Here is a 19,532-nt window from a genome sequence, read left to right as displayed (position 1 = left end):
CCTGCTGCCGTGATGTCCCTGCTTTATAACAGCCCAGAGCACACGTGGGGGTCGCAGGCCCCGGGCCCTCCAGGCTTATTCAAAGCTGACTTTCCTGACAGTCAATTAGAAACCACGTTTACTCCGCCCAGAGGGGAGGCTTGGCCGCCGTGTTGTGGGCTCTGTGGCAGCGTCTTGACTCTCACTTCATTGCCTTCCAGCTGGTTGTCTGTCTGTCTGTGAATCAGTCTGCCTTTCCTCTGGTCACCTTTCAAAGTCCTTCAGGGGTGTTTTTATCCCGACCTCAGAGAGCCTCCAGCTCCCAGCTACAGCCCTATCCACGCACAGCCCTCACATTCTGCCTGAAAAGCCCGTTATGCAACATGTTAGAAATATTTTGATTTTTATGTTTCTTAAACATTTTCTAATACTACTAATTCATTTCAAGTTTTCCATCTTACTTTAGCTGTCTTTTTTTTTTTTTTTTTTTTTTTTTTCTTGGCCATGCCTGTGTCATGAGGAAGTTCCTGGGCCAGGGATAGAGCCCATGTCCCAGCAGTGACCTGAGCCACAGCAGTGACAGTTCTAGATCCTTAACCTGCTAGGCCACCGGGGAACTCCATAGCTTTGATAAAAGAAATGTAGGCACAAACGGACATCATTTTGTTGGGCATTTTATTGCCCCGTTAAATGAAGTGCAGATTCATGAACATGGAACTGCTTCAGAGGAGGATGGGCAGTGAAGCCCTTAGTTTTCAGGAGTTTAGATCTCGAACTTTTTCATGACACCCAGAGCATTTAGGGCTTTTCAACTGCCTACCTCTGGGGGTGTCTTGTTGCTTTTGATAAGGAGGGGAACTTTAGCGATAAAAAGCACAAGTTCCTTTAGCTGGAATTCAAGCTTTTTTTTTTCAATAAGAATTGCATTTGCCTGAAGTTATAACATGTGGATACTAACCTGCATCAACATTTAAAAAATTTCTTCCATCCAGAGAAGGTGTCATGTTTTCCAGACTTGAACGTGCTTATCCAGAGTGGCTAACGTCAGCTTGAGTGAGAAAATGTATCTTAAGTAGCAAATCGAGAATGATGAATGAAAAATGAGTCATATGCGATACCCTACAGAATGAGTAGAGCCCACTCTGAGGCAATAAAAGCTTTTTTTTTTAACTGAAATCCGTTTTCTTTGGCACAGAATGAGTGGAGAAATTGGCTCACAGCAACCATCTTTTTTAAGCATCTGAGTGGCATATGGATCAGATTTAAGCATTTGCTATGACCATGCTTTTTTTTTCTTTTTAAATGAAAGGTATTTGGTTTTTTACTGATTTCTGGGAAAGGAACCCAAAAAGGTATTGTCATCGTTGCTGGGGAAGAGCGTCAATTCCTTCTTCCTCAACTTCCTTCCATAGAAAGATAAGATGTTTATTTGGCCGGCTTATTTATATGCAACTGTTACTAACACGAATATCCTGAATGGGGGGGGATCGTTTTCAAGGACAGGACTAGTTCCTAAGAAAATGAGAATGCTCAGGTTTTCATATGTTAAAGGGTTCTTTCCTTATCAAATGGTATTAAAATTTCAGTGCAGTCACCCCTTCATATCCATGGGACCCCCATCTGCAGATTCAATCAATTGTGGGTCAAAAATATCCAGAAAAAAATAGTCCAGCATGTTTCAGAAAGCAAACCTTGAATCTGCGGCTTCCGGCAGCAATTTCTGCAGCACTTCCATTGCGTCAGGGGCTGTACGCCGTCTAGAGACGGTTTACAGTGCGCGGGAGAATGTGCACAGGTTACCTGCAAATACCGCACCTATTCCCATCAAAGACTTGAGCATCCAAGGAGTTGGGGTCCGGGGGTTCCCAGAAGCGGCCCCCGCTGAGGGACCACTGTATTTACTTCCCCAGGTCTTAAGGGTGGACGAATCTCAGCCATCCCCCAGGTCGTCTGAAGCTTCTCAAACATGTCGTCTTTGTCTCAGAATTTGTTCCCCGGTTGTATATGATGACTTGGGCGTTGGACATTTCGAAAAGCATGTGACAAGTTGTCCCAGAGGCGTGCGAGCCAGGAGAGACACGGATGGCCTCCTTGTAGGAGTCGCTGGGCCTCTGTGAGCCGGGTGAAGCCATGTGTCATTTGCAGGAGGAGGCGGAGCTGCTCAGTGCCTCTCGCCTTCCTCTCTCCCCCCAGTACCTGGAATCACATTTTAATCACGTGGCGCATCCAGACAGGAACGATCTCTAGTTAGGGCCCATTGGCTAAGACAGTATTTTTCAAACTTGAGTGAACCCAGGATGCCCCACTCTAAGGGCTTGTTAAAACGCGTTTTCCATGCTCCACCCTGAGGGTTTGTGATTCGGAAAGTCTGGGGCGGGGCCTGAGCAGCTGAGGTTCCGCGGGCTTCTAGGCAGACCCCACTCTGAGAATCACTGCTCCACAGCCCCCTACCTCGCGGATCCCTCCGCCCAGAACTTGGACGAATCAGATGTGAGCGTGGGTCCACTCAGTATAAATATTTTTAACCGATCTGGAGACGCTCCACAGCAGAAACGTTACCATAATCACGCACCGTTAGCTGGGACCTAAAGTTACAGATTAGGAGAAACATCTTGCGGGTCTCACTGGCACCCTGGACCCGGATGCGACCTTCCCCGCCTCTCATCCTCGGGGTCTCCCCCTGTTCTTCCCCCGTCGCACCCCACGCGGAGTCCACCCCCGCCTTGGCCTCGCAGCTGCACAGGCTGGAGTTCTTGCTGCACCTGTGCCTGCGGCGCAGCGCCCTTCATACACCGAGCCTTAGCCGCCGACCCCAAGGGATGTGCCTTCCGGTCACTGGCCCTCGTTTCTCGCCCTGGGCTTGGATCAGCATGGGTCGGCGTTCAGGTCTGAAGTAGGGCTGTGGCCGCGGAGGCCCAGGTGGACAGGCCTCCCTCGCTCCCGCTCTGGTCCTCAGTTTCCGCCTCTGTGCAATGGGAACCATGGACGATAGGGCAGAGGTCCAAGCAGGGAGCTGGGAGCTGCTTCCTGGGTTCAGACCCCAGCCCTGTTGTTCCTGGCAACATGATCTTGGCAAGTTACCCCACCTCTGAGCCTCCTTTTCTTAGGTGTATCAGCCGTGTGTGTGTGGGGCGGGGGGGGGGGGGGGGGGGAATGGCCAGCCCCGATGCGCTGGGGAGTAGAGAAGCCAGGGTGCCGGTGCTCTGGGGGTGAAGGTGCTCCAGCCTTAGCCAGAGGTCCTGCCTTAACCAAGGGCAAATTGTATTTAAAAATCACGCTTAAGGAGTTCCCATTATGGCACAGCAGAAACGAATCCAGCTAGTATCCATGAGGATGCAGGTTCAATCCTGTGTTCAAACCAACACAGTAGGTTAAGGATCCAGCCTTGCCATGAGCTCTGGTGTAGATCACAGAGGCAGCTCAGATCGTGCACTGCTTTGGCTGTGGTGTAGGCTGGCAGCTGTAGCTCTGATTAGACCCCTAGCTTGGGAACCTCCATATGCCGCAGGTGCAGCCCTAAAGAGCAAAAATAAAAATAAATAAATAAATGAAAATCACACTTTCTTGCTAGAAACACCAAATGTATAGTAAAAAGTTGCCAAGCCCCTGGAACAGGCTCCTTCTGTTCACCTGCACCTGCTTCACCTGGTGGCGTTTCCCCTCTGGGCACAAACCACAGAGCAGTCCACACCTTCAAAGGATTCTGGGGGAGAGAGTCGCTCACCTTTGGAGTCTCCGCTTGAGAAGAAGAGACTAGAATGCTGTCCAGTCACCCTGACCCAGGTGACCCAACTGGCCTGATAAGACGGCAATGATCCCAGAAAACACATTTGCCGTCTTCATTTGTGTGACCCCTGGGGGTTAAGGAGCTGCCTATTTCAGTTTTTACCCCTGTCTGCTGATTAAAAGTGAGTTACGGAAGTCTGCTAGACAAAGCCAGGTCTAATTTTGGCTGTCATCACCCACAAACATGGAATAAACAGCTCATCATTCATGTATTCAGTTGATGTACAGTTATTATACACCTGCTCTCGTGCCAGTAACAACTGTGCATCTTTTCTTATTGTAAGTAAAAGAAATATTTCAGTTATTCTGGCTTCCTTTTTTATATATAATTTAAATTATTGTGTTCATTATGTTCAGCTCCATAAAATTCTGACGTGACAGGCATTTCTATATTATCTTGAGTTTGGTGCATTGAGCCTAAAATAACTAGTGATGTTGGCTCTTAAAACGAGAGATGATGTGGGGACTTGTGTTCTGATCGGTTACTAATACAATTCCACATGGAACTTTCTATGAACTCTGCTGCGTGTTCGATATGTATCTGTTGGACAATTGCTATGGGCAAGGCCTTGCAAACATGAAGGGATGCGCATTATTGTAACATCTCTGTCCAGAGTTCACGTAAAGACACAGTGTTTCACCCCGTGTATGTCATTAGGATACATTGTGAATCTTAGGAATTTAGTGGAAGGCACAGCGGGCATGGGCTTGGGTGTTATCGGACCTGCATGGACTTAGGTGTTATCGGACCTGCCGTTGCAGGGCTGGGGTCTCACACTGTAGTGGATGGATGGAGCCACACGAGGGCTGAGTGACTTGCTCAGGGTCATGGCAGGGAATTAAGTGAAGAGCGAGGCTAGAGCGCTGTCAGAGGACAGCGTCCCTGGACTCCGGGAATAGTGACTGCCGACCAGCTAAGTTAACAGGCGACTGGTCTGCTCAGGCTGCCATGGCAAAGTGCCCCAATGGGGCTTAGACACCAGACATTGGTTTCTCGTGGAGGCTCAAATTCTGAGGTCAAGGTGTCAACAGGGCTGGTTTCTGCTGAGGCCTCTGTCTGGATGTGGAGACGGCCGTCTTCTTGCTCTGTGTGTGTGTGTGTGTGTGTGTGTGTGTGTGAGTGTGTGTGTTCCTGATCTTCCTTCCTCTTCTATGAGGACGCCAGTCGTGCTGGATTAGGAACCACCTAATGGCCTCCTTTTACCCCGACCACCTCTTTAAAGACCTTATCTCCAAATCCAGTCACATGCCAAGGTCCTGAGGGTTAGAACTTCAACCTGTGCGTTTCGTGGGGACAGATTTCAGTCCAGCGGGAGATGAGTTTCCATTTATGCGCAGAGCAGCTTTCTTGGCCAGAAGAAAGGACGAGGACAAATAAGAGCGTCCTTCAAAAGCTCCCCTATTTAATCGCTGCAGAAACTTTGTGCCGCCCCTAATCGCAGAGACAGGCCCTGGTCTGGATGGAATGGGGTTTCTGGGCCCAACCCAGCGGCAGCAATCCCATGGGAAGCTCCTTGCACACTCCTGCTTTTTATGACTCCACCTGCCCTCCAGCCCAAGGGAGATGGTCGGGGTTGATTTGATCGGGGGCCAGAGACGAGACTGGACAGAGGCGGCACCTCTACACTCCTTCCTGGCAGCGAGTAAGCGGTAAAGTCCCAGTGGAGAGAGATGATCCGGCCTGGCCAGTGGGGTTTAACTGTAAACCTCTTGAGGATGAGAGGCTGTGTGGCACCCTCGCCAGCGCAGAGCCTCTCCGTGGTCCCTGGATGAAGAAGGCACTTCACCTGGTCCTCAGCCCGCCGGCCCCAGGTCCGCACCGGCGGCTCTGATGAGCAGCTCGGCTCATCGCCCGCGCATTGGGACATGGTCCTGCTTCTCTCTGTCTTTACAAGGTCCTCCTGAACTCAACGCTGCTCCGTCTTCCCTGGACCGGCGAGCACACGGAGGTTCGCCAAGGGGAAGTGAGGGCCAGGGCCTGGGGCATCTTTCCTGCAGGGAGCTCGCCCGTAAGGGTGCTGACTGGGGCCGGGGGAACCTGCGACCCTCAGGGGGCAGAGTGGGCAGTGCGGGCTCTGCAGGAGCTGGTGCAGGGGAGGGGCGGGGTGGCCCGTGCCAGGCATCTTCAAGCCCCTTCTACGGGGTCACCTCTGGTGGAGAGAGTCTCAAAGGGGTGGCATGTGTGACACAGAAGAGCTCACTTACTTACTCGTCATGGGCAGGGAAGTCGTGCGTTCGTTCTTGGAGGATTGCACCTCCAAGGTGAAAATTTATTCTAAAAACCTTCTGGCAGGAAGCAGGTGCTCACGCTCTGGGTGCGCTGCCCCCCAGGGTGTGTCCTCGAGGGGGATGCGAGCGCTCCCAGCCGCCGGTTCTGCTGCAGGTGGGAGGGACACGGAAGGATGCGCTGGCGGAAGCGCAGTGGGATCGGTTCACCTGCCCACACGCCCTGCGTCCAGGAAGTTTAGGGGACCTGGCGGGCTGCTGACCGGAAGGCTGGGCTCCTTTCCTGGGTGAGCCTTTTGGGACGGACTTAAGCTCACCTGACTCACCAGTGTCAGAAATACAGAAACCTGCCAAGTCTGACCCCCTATTAAACTCAGCGCGAAAGAGGACGTTGGGAGCCTTGGCTGTAGACGTAGCCAAACCCTGAAACTCCACTGACAAATGCCTGAGGAGCTCTGCTGACTTTGAGAGGCCTCCTCTATTTTTTTGGCTCCCCTGTCCCATCAGAACAAAAATCTGTTTTTCTGCTCACACAATGTCACGGGACTTGTAAAAGCTTGACGGGGATGACGACTCAAACAACGGGATTGAATAATGTTCTCTGGGGCGCAGCCCAAGTGCCTTCGAGCTTATGTTTTAAAAAATAACGTTCTTGTATCCTTCAGATGCTCCGCATGCGAAGCATGTCTGCCTGTTTAGCGCATAAACAGAACGAGGGCAAGACGCAATGATGGATTTGCACTAACTCTTTTGGGCTAAACAGCCAAGTATAGTTTTTTGTTTGCTTTTTATCCTCAAATATGGAAAAGCAAACAGAAAACGCATCATGTTACAGAATGATACACTCTGTTGAGAAATAGTGGGGGATGTGGAAATGCCTATTCTGGGGCTGGGATGGTCCCCCTCCCCCGAGGTGGCAAAGCTGGGGGCTGCAGGTGTTCAGAGGAGGTCAAGGACTTTCTCCAAAGCAAACATCCCTGCGAGGCTGGGGGTCCCCGCTGCAGAGCCTGGGAAACAGCCGAGCTGCCCAGGAAAGAGTGTCCCTCAGCAGAGAGGACCGGGCCCCGTGACAGAGTTTATGGGGAGAGGAAACGGGAGCTATTTCGGGGCCTTCATATCTGCTTGTGCTGTGCATCGTTTCCTCCCTGACACTTCCAGCTAAAGAAGCCAGTGTTTGTTTGAAGGTTAGATTCCTATGTATTTTTAGCTGCCATGAGACTGTGACCTGTTTCGGAGGCGTCTTTGATAAAATCAAAATGAAAACTGAGCTCGGGTGATTCTGCACATTTTAGTGACACAGGAAATTAGAAGCGAGGCTTCGTTTTCCAGGCTCACGCTGTCTAAATATCCACTGTTTAAATATGTTGTGCTCACCCCATCCTTTTCCTTTTGCTACTTTGATGTTGCCTGTCAATCATCAGCAGTCAGTAGTGTATTTCTCATTACAAAGGGAATTTGGTAAAATTGTGATTTCGCTCTTTTTTTTTTTTTTAACCTTTATATTTTGCTTCTTTATAACCAAGTATTTTCATGATTCTTTCCAACCACTTTGGTAAACCAACAATCAGAAAAGTGGATTTCAGGAGTCCCCATCGTGTCTTGGTGGTTAATGAATCCAACTAGGAACCATGAGGTTGTGGGTTCAATCCCTGGCCTTGCTCAGTGGGTTAACGATCCGCCGTTGCCGTGAGCTGTGGTGTGGGTTGCAGACGTGGCTCGGATCCCGCGTTGCTGTGGCTCTGATGTAGGCCAGCTGCTACAGCTCCGATTCAACCCCTAGCCTATGAACCCCCATATGACGTGGGTGCGGCCCTAAAAAGACCAAAAAAAAAAAAAAGAAAAAAAGAAAGAAAAGTGGATTTCAGAAAATAAATCAATATTTTACATTTAAAATGTGGAAGATGGCAGTCCTATTGCAGCTCAGTGGGTTAAGGACCCAACATTTTCTCTGTGAGGATGCAGGTTCAATCTCTGGCCTTGGTCAGTGGGTCAAGGATCTGGTGTTGCCCTGGCTGTGGCGTGGACCTCGACCCCTAGCCCGGGAACTTCCCTATGCCGCAGGTGGGACTGTAAAAAGAAAAAATAATAATAAAATAAAATGTAAAAGACCCTAATTCCTTTCTTGGGGCATCGTTCAGCCTTCAGAGCCTTAAGCCGGTGCAGGCCTCTGCTCGAGCCCATCTTGTCTTGACATTCCATTCCCAACTCCGCCTCACCTGACCTGGGTTCACTGTGGGTAGCTGACCTTCATGTTTAGAAACACTTGATTTACCGCCCAGCCAAGTTCACAGCTTAGTCTCTGAGAAGCTTTTATCTCCCATCCTATCAGATGGGAGAACGTATGTGCAGATCACACATCCGCTAAAGGGTCAGTATTCCGAGGAGATAAAGAGCTGCTATGACTCAACAACAGCAAAACAACCGAATTTAAAATGGGCCAAGGGCTTGAGCAGACGTGAGAGAGTTTCCCAAAGAAAACAGACCAAGGCCAACTAGCTCGTGAAAAGACGTCCCACACCCTGAGCATCAGGGAAACACGTGAATCAAACCCCAAATGAGATGCCACCTCTCCAGACAACAGCAGTGACAGCAAGACCCAGGCAGTAGCCAGTGTGGTCAAGGATGTGCAGAGACGGGCACCAGCACTGTTTGGTGGGATGTACGCTGGTGCAGCCACTGTGGAAAGCAGGAGGGCAGTTGCTGAAAAAGTTCCAAGTAGAATTACCGTGTGGTCCGGCGATTCCACTTGCAGGTGTATCGCCAAAGGAACTGGCAGCCTTCTCTGGAGAAGTTTGCAAAGCTGTGTCTCGGCCGGGTTATTTCCAAGAGCCAAGAGGCGGAAGTCGCCCGAGCGTCCATCAGTGGATAACTGGATAACAAAATGTGGTCTATGAAACAATGGAATATTAACAGCCTTCAAAAAGGAAGGACATCCTGACACAGGCTGTGACATAGATGAACCTTATTCCTGTAACAAAAGGGTGGCCATTATTCCCATAACAAAAAGACCCTGCCTGACTCCACCTGCAAGAGGTGCACGGGGCCATCAGACTCATAGAGATGGAAAGTGGAGCCGTGGGTGTAGGGGCCCTCTTGGCGATTTCGCCAGAAACATCTTCACTCCAAGCCGTTTCACTCCACAATGAATTGGCTGTGAGGCAGTCTTGCCGTAAGAGATAAAACACCCGTAATTCACAACAGTCTTCAAAAGCATTAATGACCAATTCTTTGGCTAATTTGACACAACAGCGTGTTCCCTCGTGCCGTCTTTATCAAATTTATTACGTAATGTTAGAAGTGGGAAGCCAAAGAAGAATCAGGCTCTTCCCACCCCCCCAAAAATGGTTACGCGGTTCCTGATGAGCATGTGCTTCTTGAATATGGTGACTTCTTTGCTGTTTGATGGCAGAAAACAAGATGCAGACAGAAGTGGGTACTTGGCACGGAATCTAACACTTAAATGTAGCCCAGGCGTGTGCGTTCCATGTAGTGACAAGAAGTCGCAGCCTCTCTCATCTGTTGGTTTTATTGCCAGGGAAACAGAAAAAGACAGAGCAAGTTGTTTTTGCTTTTTTTCTATACTGTGAATAACTTATGTCCAACATTCGACTCTGAATCCTTAATTGCCAGCTTTGAAAAGGGCTCGCTGCCTTCTCTGGGATACGCCTGCATACAACTATAAAGCGAATCTATACACCTTTTGAATGTATTGAGGTTTTTTTGTATTTTCATTTTCACAGTAATATCTCTTAAATTTTTACTCTTCATGTTCATGTTCCGTTAGGTCTTTTTCCCCCTTTTTCTTTTTTGGCCACACCTGTGACATACGGAAGTTCCCAGGCCAGGGATTGAATCTGAGTCACAGCTGCTGCCTGTGCCACAGCTGCAGCAACACTGGATCCCTAACCCACTGTGCCACAGCAGGAACTCCCTCATTATGTCCTTTTTAAATTTATTTTCTTATTTCAATTTCTATTTTGTTACTTTATGTTTCATGGCAGAACTGTGTTACGGCCAGTTTGTTGTACAGCCAAACTGTTTGTGGCAAAGATTCCTAGGGTGGGAAAAAAATAGCTAAAACCATTAGGGGCTGCGGGGAGGGGGGGATGTTGTTGTTTAAGGGGTGTAGACATTGAGTTCTGCAAAATGAAAAGAGTTCTGGAGATTGGGTGTACAACTATTTGTGCTTACTCCTGAATGATAGACTTAAAAATGGGGAAAACGGTTACATTTTATGTTGTGTGGATTTTATTGCAAATAAAAATAATGACCCACCACTTACTAATGCATGATGAATAAGTGGTTTCACCATTTCCTTTAAAAGGTAAGATCTTAGGAGTTCCCGTCGTGGCGCAGTGGTTAACGAATCCAACTAGGAACCATGAGGTTGCGGGTTCGGTCCCTGCCCTTGCTCAGTGGGTTGAGGATCCGGCATTGCCGTGAGCTGTGGTGTAGGTTGCAGACTCGGCTCGGATCCCATGTTGCTGTGGCTCTGGCGTAGGCTGGTGGCTGCAGCTCCAGTTGGACCCCTAGCCTGGGAACCTCCATATGCCGTGGGAGCGGCCCAAGAAATGGCAAAAAGACAATAAAAATAAAAGGTAAGATCTTAAGTGAAATCTTTTTACTTAAGTATGGAAAATATACTTTCCCCAGATGCCTTGCTTGTTAGCATATTTTGGAGTGAAATGTTTTTAGTGACCCTAAGAAAGTCCATGATGCCTTCAGCATTTTTAATGGGTAGATTCATTCGACAGTGAAATACCTCAGGCTTTAACCCTTCATTCGCCCGCCCACCCACCCACGCACGCATCCTCTCTGTCCTTCGTGTTGCACCCTTCTCACGACGAGATCGTGTCCCTCCGAGCCCTCGGGCTGGAGTTCTAAAGGGCTCTGTGCTTTTCGCTTTCTTCTTCGTAGGACGATACTCATTTACAGTATTTACTTGCTGATTTGGTCCCTGGCCTGAGAAGCCCCACATGCTGGGGGCGTGGCCATTAAAAAAAAGGTAGTGAGCAGTGACAGCTTGTCCTTAGGTGAGATCCGAGGCACTTAGAGACGCTGTGGTCTTTCTCATCTGTTTACACTCTGTACAACTCTGGACAGGGCACTCAGAAGGACTTGCTGATCAACCTTTGTGACTTCTGTTTGCTCAGAAGTAAAGTGAGAATGATACCTGTGCCTGTGTCTTCATGTCTGCACACTCGAGGTCGTTTTGAAAGAGGCTAACATGCAATAGGACCTGCAGGAGTGCTCACAAGATTAGCAAGAATTTCCAGGGGTTTTTTTAATTGGGTTTTTCTTTTTTGTACATATATAATGATTTTTATTTTTTCCATTATAGCTGGTTTACAGTGTTCTGTCAGTTTTCTACTGTACAGCAAGGTGACCCAGTCACACACATGTATACATTCATTTTTCTCCCATTCTCATGCTCCATCATAAGTGACTAGACAGAGTTCCCAGTGCTACACAGCAGGATCTCATTGCTAATCCATTCCAAAGGCAATAGTCTGCATCTATGAACCCCAAGCTCCCCAATCCATCCCACTCCCTCCCTCTCCCCGTTGGCGACCACAAGTCTATTCTCCAAGTCCATGATTCTCAACTTTCAGATCTTCAAAACTCCATGTAGATGGATATTGTCTTGCAGCGAATAATCTTACTAATGGAATAATTTGGGAAACATCTAAATAGAACCCAACTGTTGCCATTACCTCTGTTTACGTGGCGGTCACACGGGTTTATTGCAAGACTTTAACCCAACACAGAGTTGACCTATATTTGTGATACAAAATCTCATTTTGTTCCCTTGGAAACTGTTGTGGGGGCCGCACCATCTTTAACCTACTGAGCCACCAGGAACTCCAGAAACTTTTCTTAGTTTTCAGTTTCCACACTAAGTAAAGAGGCTTGAGGTGCACATTGTAAATTTAGAGGTCAAAGGACCTTGCAGGTCAAGAACACAGCTTAGGCTCCTTCCTCTTTTACATGATAAAGAAGGGCTTGGACTTGTTAATGGGCTTGCGGACACCAGCCAACTGAGGAGTTTCAGTTTCTCTAAAAGAACTTCCTCCTCCTGGTTTTCAACTGATGCTTTTACAATGGTTACTTATGAGCTGCTTTTTGATATCAACTGTTAGAAACTGTTACCAAACTTATTACTAGAATTACAGTAGATCTAGGATTACAGAGCCTGAATATCCTGGTAACGGGAGAGAGGCAGTAAAAGCACCTGAGAACCTTAGCTGATAACCAAACCAAGAGAATCTGGATTTGCCTGATAAGGTTCCTATAATTGTGAAGGGAGTGTTTTAACGTGGTGGCTTCTCTGAATTCAACTGCGTCATCTGTTGGGCCTTCTGGTGTGATGTAATCTCAGCGGCTTTAATTGCAGATGAGGAGATAAAACACCCTCAAGCAACTCTGGGATTGAGGAAACTAATTTTGTGTTGGGGAGCTCTGAGTTGCAGGTATGGCTGAGATTTCCCATGTTTCCAGAAGGATAGTGAGGGTAAAATACTGCCTGCCCTGTCCATAAACAGAGGATGTGACAGTCATCAGCGATGGCAGCCACCTCCAGGGGGAGCCCTGAGGGGAGGCAGGATGGGAGAACACAGGACCCCGGCCCTGCGAGCTGAGGTGCCTGGAAAGGAACCTTTCCAGAATCTTGTTTCTTCCCAGACATAGAGAAGCGCTAAATTCCTTAACCTGACATATCTACTTTTCTAAGTTTTTGTGGGGGTTTTTGTTTGTTTTCGTTTTTCTTTTCTTTTGTTTTGCTTTTTGCAGCATAGGAAAGTTCCCAGGCTAGGGGTCAAATCGGAGCCGTAGCCACCGGCCACAGCCACAGCAACACCAGATTCGAGCCACGTCTGCGACCTACACCACAGCTCACGGCAATGCCGGATCCTTAACCCACTGAGCGAGGCCAGGGATTGAACCCTCATTCTCATGAATATTATCTGGATTCATTTCCACTGGCCACAAAGGGAACTCTCTCTAGTTTTCTGTTGTTAACCTTTTGTTCCTGCTGCCAGCCCTTTGTTGCAAAACTCCTCTAGATCCTGGCTCCCCACTCACCTCCGCAGAGCAGTTCTCTCAGGGTTACTCGAGATGCTGCCTCCCAGGCTGAAGTCCTCAGTTTTGTCTGCTGAATAAAACATAACTCCCAGCTTTTAGGCTGTGCATATTTTTTAGTCAACAGTAGGACAGCATCGCTTTGCAGATGGCGTGTTTCTCGTAGGCTGGGTCTCTGGCGCTGAGCCCAGACTCTGCTCCAACAGGGCAGAGCATATAGGCTTCCTTGCTTTTACCAGGAGGATGCAGGCTTTGCCTGGATTTGAATCCGAGGCTCTACCAACACTGACCTTTGCAACTTTGGAGACGTTCTTTTACCTCCCGGGACCCCAGATTGTAAGATTGTAAAACATGCGTTTGGTGTGGTCCTGGTGGCCAGCACCCCAGTGTTTCCCAGTCATTCAGACCCTTGGGTGACCCCCTCTCTTTGTGCCCTGGGACCTGCAACTTGCTTCTGACCCACAGACTGCGGGTCTCACTTCTTTGATTAGATACATTATATGATAAAGGTGACGGAATGTCTCTCCCTTGAATACATTTTCTTAGATGAGAGTCCATCTTAGCAAAATAGAGGGACGGATCTGCTGGCCTCACAGAGCAAACACTGATGACATGAGCTGCCTTTGAAGAGGACCACATGACACGGAAGGGCAGGTGGCCTCTAGGACCTGAGGATGGCCCCCAGTCCACAGGAAGCAGCCAGGTCCCTCAGGCATCACGCTGCAAGGGAGGGAACCCTTCCAACGTGCCCCCCCCCCGCCCGCCCCCCGGTCGCCCGAGCTTGCAAGTGGATATTCCAGATGGGAGCTCAGCCTAAGGACACCTTGTGAGACCCTGAGCGTAGCTGTGCCCAGACCGCTAACCCACAGAAACTGTGAGATAACACACATACGTGTTTTTAAATGATCAAGTCTAGGTTAATTTCTTAACGCAGTCTTCCTGGCCTGAAAAACTAGGACCAAAATTCAGGACAGCCATCAATCTCTAGATACTGAGGGACGAATAACAGAAAGGAGAAAGCCAAAGAGCCATAAATTCTGCCCACATCTCTGGTTGATGGTATCATGCATGCAAGAGATAGGGAGCAAGGAGCCTAGCTCAGGGTAAAAGAACTTGAATTGCACATTTTCAGAATTTTCATTGTGAGTTCATTCAGCTTACTTACTGCCTCTTAAAAGAATGAACACTCTTTGTAAGACTGTAAGAAAATCCAGCCTCTTGTAAGCAAAACATTCATTATGTCCAGGATACAAGCCAAAATTATTCAACATGTGATGAACCAGGAATCTAAGACCTGCTCCAAAGAAAAAAAGGCTTCAGCAGGCACCAACCTGGGGATGACCTGGACTTTGGAATTAGTGCTTGATGACAGTGAAAATGTGCTTGTAGTAAATGAAAAATTAAAAATCTCAAAAGATTAGTAAGAAATATAAAAATGAACTAAATGGAAATTCTAAAATGGAAAAGCAATATCGTAAATAAAACTTCTGCTGGGTAGGCTTAACAACACAATGAAAGTAACAAAAGAAAAGGGCAGTTGAAGACAGAGCAGTAGAAATTATCCAATTTCAGTAAAAGAGAGGGAAAATTTTGAAATATAAATAGAGCTTAAATTTTTGTACAACTCTACAAAAATGCCTGATGTGTATCAATAGAATCACAGAAGAAAAGAGAAAAAAAATTTTAAGAAACAAGGCCCAAAGGTTTTCCCAAATTTTGTAAAAGACATACATTTGCAGATTTTAAAAGTTCAGTGAATCCAGGAGTTCCCACTGTGGCTCAGCAGATGAGGAACCCAACTAGTATCCATGAAAATGTGGGTTAAAGGATCTGGCGTTACCATGAGCTGCAGTGTAGGTCTCAGATGCATTTGGATCTGGTTGCTGTGGCTGTGGCATAGGCTGGTGGCTGTGGCGTAGGCTGGCAGCTGCAGCTCCAATTCACCCCCTAGCCCAGGAACTTCCCTATGCCACAGGTGCAGCCCTAAAAAGAAGAGAAAAATTAAAAAGTCCAGTGAATCCAAACCAAAATAAGTAAAAAGAAAACTATCCTAAGAACATTATGGTGAAATTATTTCAAAACAGACTTGATGAGAAAAATCTTATAAACACTGGAGAACAATAACATATGTTATACAGGGTAACAATGTTTTGAAAACTACTTAGTGGTTTATCATCAAAAGCAATGGAAGCCGTGGAGTTCCTATGTGGTTCAGCAGTGTAAGGATCCAGCATTGTCATTACTGTGGCTCAGGTTGCTGCTGTGCCATGGGTTCAAGCCCTGGCCCAGGAACTTCCACAAGCTGCAGGTATGGCCAAAAACAAAAAACAAACAAAAATGGAAGCCAAGTAACAATGGAGCAATGTCTTTAAAGTGCTGAGAGACACAAAGACTACCAACTCAGAATTCTGTATCCTTTAGGAATGAAGGCAAAAGAAATATATTTTCTGATAAAAAATAAAAGAATTATTGTCATCAAACCTATACAACAGAAACATTAAAGGATATTTTCAGACTGAAAGGAAGGAACACCAGTGGAAACCTGGAATCTTGGAAAGGAAATTGTAAATATTTGAGCAAATATAAAGGACTGGATTTGCTCCTAATTTCTTCAAAATTTACATGATTACTTAAAATAAAAAATATAATACTGTCATTGGGATGTATAACATAGATAAAAGAATACTTATGGAGTTCCCGTCGTGGTGCAGTGGTTAATGAATTCTACTAGGAACCATGAGGTTGCGGGTTCGATCCCTGACCTTGTTCAGTAGGTTAAGGATCCCGCATTGCTGTGGCTGTGGTGTAGGCTGGCGGCTACAGCTCTGATTAGACCCCTAGCCTGGGAACCTCCATATGCTGAGGGAAGCAGCCCTAGAAAAGGCAAAAAGACTAAAAAAGAATACCTATGACAAGTATAGCATAAAATGGACCTATATGATTGCAAAGTGTCCTCATTTTATGTAAAGTATTAGAATACGTAATCTAAATGGACTATAAAAGTTAAGGGTACCTATTTTAATTCTCAGGGCAGCCATTAAAAACAAATAATGCAAAGAATACAGCTAAAAAGCCAATGGATAAATCCCCCCACCCAAATCTGGGGTGCATTGTTCTCTAATATTGTGGATTTATCTGTTTCTCCCTCTAATTCTGTCGATTTTTGCTTCTTGCATTTTGAAGCTCTGTTATTTAACAGTCATACATAGACATACATGACTGTTAAATCTTCCTGATCCATTGACTTCTTTTTCATTATGAAATATATATCTTTAACTCTAGAAATAATCTTTGTTTTTATTTTTTTTAATTTTTAAAAATTTTCTAACTACTGTGGAAGAAAAGAGAACACTTTCAGACTTATTTTCTGAGGCTATAGCATCATCCTAATAGCAAAGCCAGACAAATACACTACAGAAGAGAAAACTGCAGGCCAATATCCCTGATGAATACAGATGCAAAATTCCTCAATAAAAAGTAGCAAGTAGAACTCAACAGCGCATTAAAACATCTATAAACCATATCCAACTGGAATTGGTCCTTGGAGTGCAAGGATAGTTCAACGTATCCCAATCAATTAACAAAATGGAAGGGGGGAAATAAGCACAGGATTATCTCTATAGGTGGATAAAAGGCATTTGACAAAGTTCAACACCGTTCCTGATTAAAACTCTCAGCAAAATAGGTGAGGAAGGAACTTAAGTCCACATAACAACGGCCATATGTGAAAAGCCCACAGTTACCATCAGAGTCAACATGGAAACTCCAAACCCTTCTTCTCTAAGATCCAGCTCAAAGGAAGGATGCTCAATTTCACCACTTCTGTTTAACAAACAAGTCCTTGCCAAAGCAATTGAATAAGAAAAAGAAATAAAAGGCGTCCAAATCAGAAAGGAAGATGCAAAATTATCTTTTTGCAAATGACGTGATTGTGTCTGCACAGACACGGTTCCGGGATTTGTTATTTAAGGAGATGGACAGGTTATGCCATGGTCCATCGCACTCTTGGCTGTATTGATTTCCTTCAAGTAGGAAAATGTATTAAAACTAAAACTAGGGTCTGTGTGCTCAGGGTCTCTGCAGAAGAACTTCTGGGCAGGGGGTGGTGCTATATTGGTGCAAACAATGTACAGAGCCTCATGGTACTTCAAAGAATGCTGTGTGCCTCACTGTCCAGATTCACCAGCTTTGAAGAAGCAGTATTAGCAGGGGGCTCTGGCTAACTGTGACTTCTTTGAATATTTAAGGGTTTCTCCTGAGAGCAGGATTTTTATTTTGGAATTTTCTTAAGTTTATATTGAAATAAAGTTGACTTACCATGTTGTGTTAGGTTTAGGTATACAGCAAAGTGATTCAAATATAAGCATATGTATATATACACACATACACACATATGTCTTCTTTTTCATATTCTTTTCCATTGTAGATTATTACAAGATTTTGAGTAGAATTCCCTGCACTGTTAGTAGGTCCATGTTGGTTATCTATTGTATGTAGAATAATATATATATATTAATCCCAAACTCCTAATTTATCCCTCTCCCCCTCTTTCCACTTTGGTAACCATAAGTTTATTTTCTATGTCTATTTATTTCTGTATTGTAAATAAGTTCATTTGTATTATTTTTTAGATTATACATTTAAGCAATGTCATAAAACATCCATCTCTCTCTGACTTCACTTAGTATGATCATCTCTAGAGCCATGCATGTTACTGCAAATGGCATTATTTCATTCTTTTTTCTGGCTGAGTAATATTCCATTATATATAGGTACCACCTCTTCTTCATCCATTCCTCTTTCGATGGACACTTGGGTGGCTTCTATGTCTTAGCTATTGTAAATAGTGACGCTATGAAGTTTTTAAATGCTGAATGCCCAATTCAAAACACTTTTTCTTGGACTTCCTGTGTGGCTCACAACAAAACACTTCTTCTTTCTACACTTAGAGTACACAGGAACCATGGTTGGGCCATAACTGTACCTACTGGTGAGAAGAGGGCGGCCATGTGGTGATGGGAGCCAGCTCATTCTGAGGAAGGCTGGCCCCATGGGTATTGCCATTGAGTGCCCGGCCCCCCCATGACTGTCCTGAGCAGAGTAGTGCTGACCGGGCTCGCCATGGTCACAGCACATGGTTAACTTAGAAGTGCTTCAGTTCTCCCAAGGAGCTCCCCTTGGATGGCAAGGTGGCAGTGTCCTACAGGGACCCGGTGTCCAGGTCTGGACAACAGTTTCCCAGCAGGGTGGCCACACCCTGAATCCACCTAATTGCAGAGCTGGCAGGAGGGGACAGAACAACCAGAAGATGTGCCTAGTGGCCAGGAAGGGAAAGAGTGATGCGTGTGTGTAGATTGAGGTCACGTGGAAGTGTTTCGACCCAGTTAAAGATTATCTTCAGACAGCAGGCAAATAGGCAATCTTAGGTCATAGGAACACACCCACACTTAATTCCATCAAGTTCACGTTTGTTGCATAGTTTTACCAAAATAACATGCTCAAGTGCTGAGAGCAACAAATAACACATTTCTGGTAATGGAAGAGAAATGACTTTAAGTACTATTGAAAGACTGATTTCTATATAAAGGATTCATTGAACCATAGAACACGTTGGGTAATTTTTTTCGGAATCTATTGTTTTGGGAGATAATTACCACAAGAGAAGCACACTGTTCTTTGTGCTGGGCTTCGTGTGTTTCTGTGGAGCTTTCCGTGTTTGCCAAAGAAGGGGTAGAACCTCGCAGTCCTCTTAATCCTGGGAGGTGAGGACAGTCAACTCTTCCTGTCACTGAGAACTTCTTAACAAAGAAGGTTTTGTAGGAGGAGACAGGACGTTATGGGAGGGAGCAGAGAGCACAGGGGGTGTGGCTTCCTGCAGGGGACGCCCTGCCCCCCAGCAGTGGTGGTTCATCAGACCCCACTTTCTGTTCAGGAGCTGTCAGAGCCGATAGAACAATAAAGCCTGATCGTTCTAAGAACGTGCTTTCTGCTTTATTTCTGTCGCATGTGCTGAGTATTGGTTGGCACTTGGTGCACTTGCTTGCAATTTGATAATACTGCTGGACGGGAGTTCCCTGGCAGTTAAGGACTCGGCCTTGTCGCTCCGGTGGCACAGGTTTGATCCCTAGCCGTGGGAACTTCTGTGTGCCATGGACGCAGCCCAAAAACAAACAGACAAAAAAACTACTGCTGGAATCTTGGTCCTAAGATAAACAAAAGTTGTGGTGAAGCATAGACTCGCAGACAGGCCTTCACCAGCAGTGAAAGTATGTTCCCTGCAGGAGCAGGAACGAGTCCTCCCCCGGGCTGAGTCGGCACAGAACAGAGCAGCCCACACCCTCACCTGGCCCGGGCTCAGCATCCTCGCTAGGGACGATTTGGGGGCCTGAGTCCCCCATGGCTCACGAAGACTCACTTTAAGAACCTTGTTTCTGGAGTTCTCGCTGTGGTACGATGGGATCAGG

General features: G+C 46.5%; 1 protein-coding gene across 13 annotated transcripts in view; it reads left to right on the top strand.

The window, feature by feature from the left end:
- The window catches only part of COBL (cordon-bleu WH2 repeat protein), a 239,997-nt gene that overhangs the window by 152,862 nt on the left and 67,603 nt on the right, over positions 1 to 19,532 (top strand). The gene's annotated exons all lie outside the window — the stretch shown is intronic.

Source organism: Sus scrofa, chromosome 9 (assembly GCF_054392235.1).
Source record: "Sus scrofa isolate SSC_HxYL_T2T_F1_AM1 chromosome 9, Sscrofa_HxYL_maternal_Yorkshire_Landrace_v2.0, whole genome shotgun sequence".
NCBI lineage: Eukaryota > Metazoa > Chordata > Mammalia > Artiodactyla > Suidae > Sus > Sus scrofa.
The sequence above is the reverse complement of the archived record's forward strand: the minus strand, read 5'-3'. Positions and strand labels throughout refer to the sequence as shown.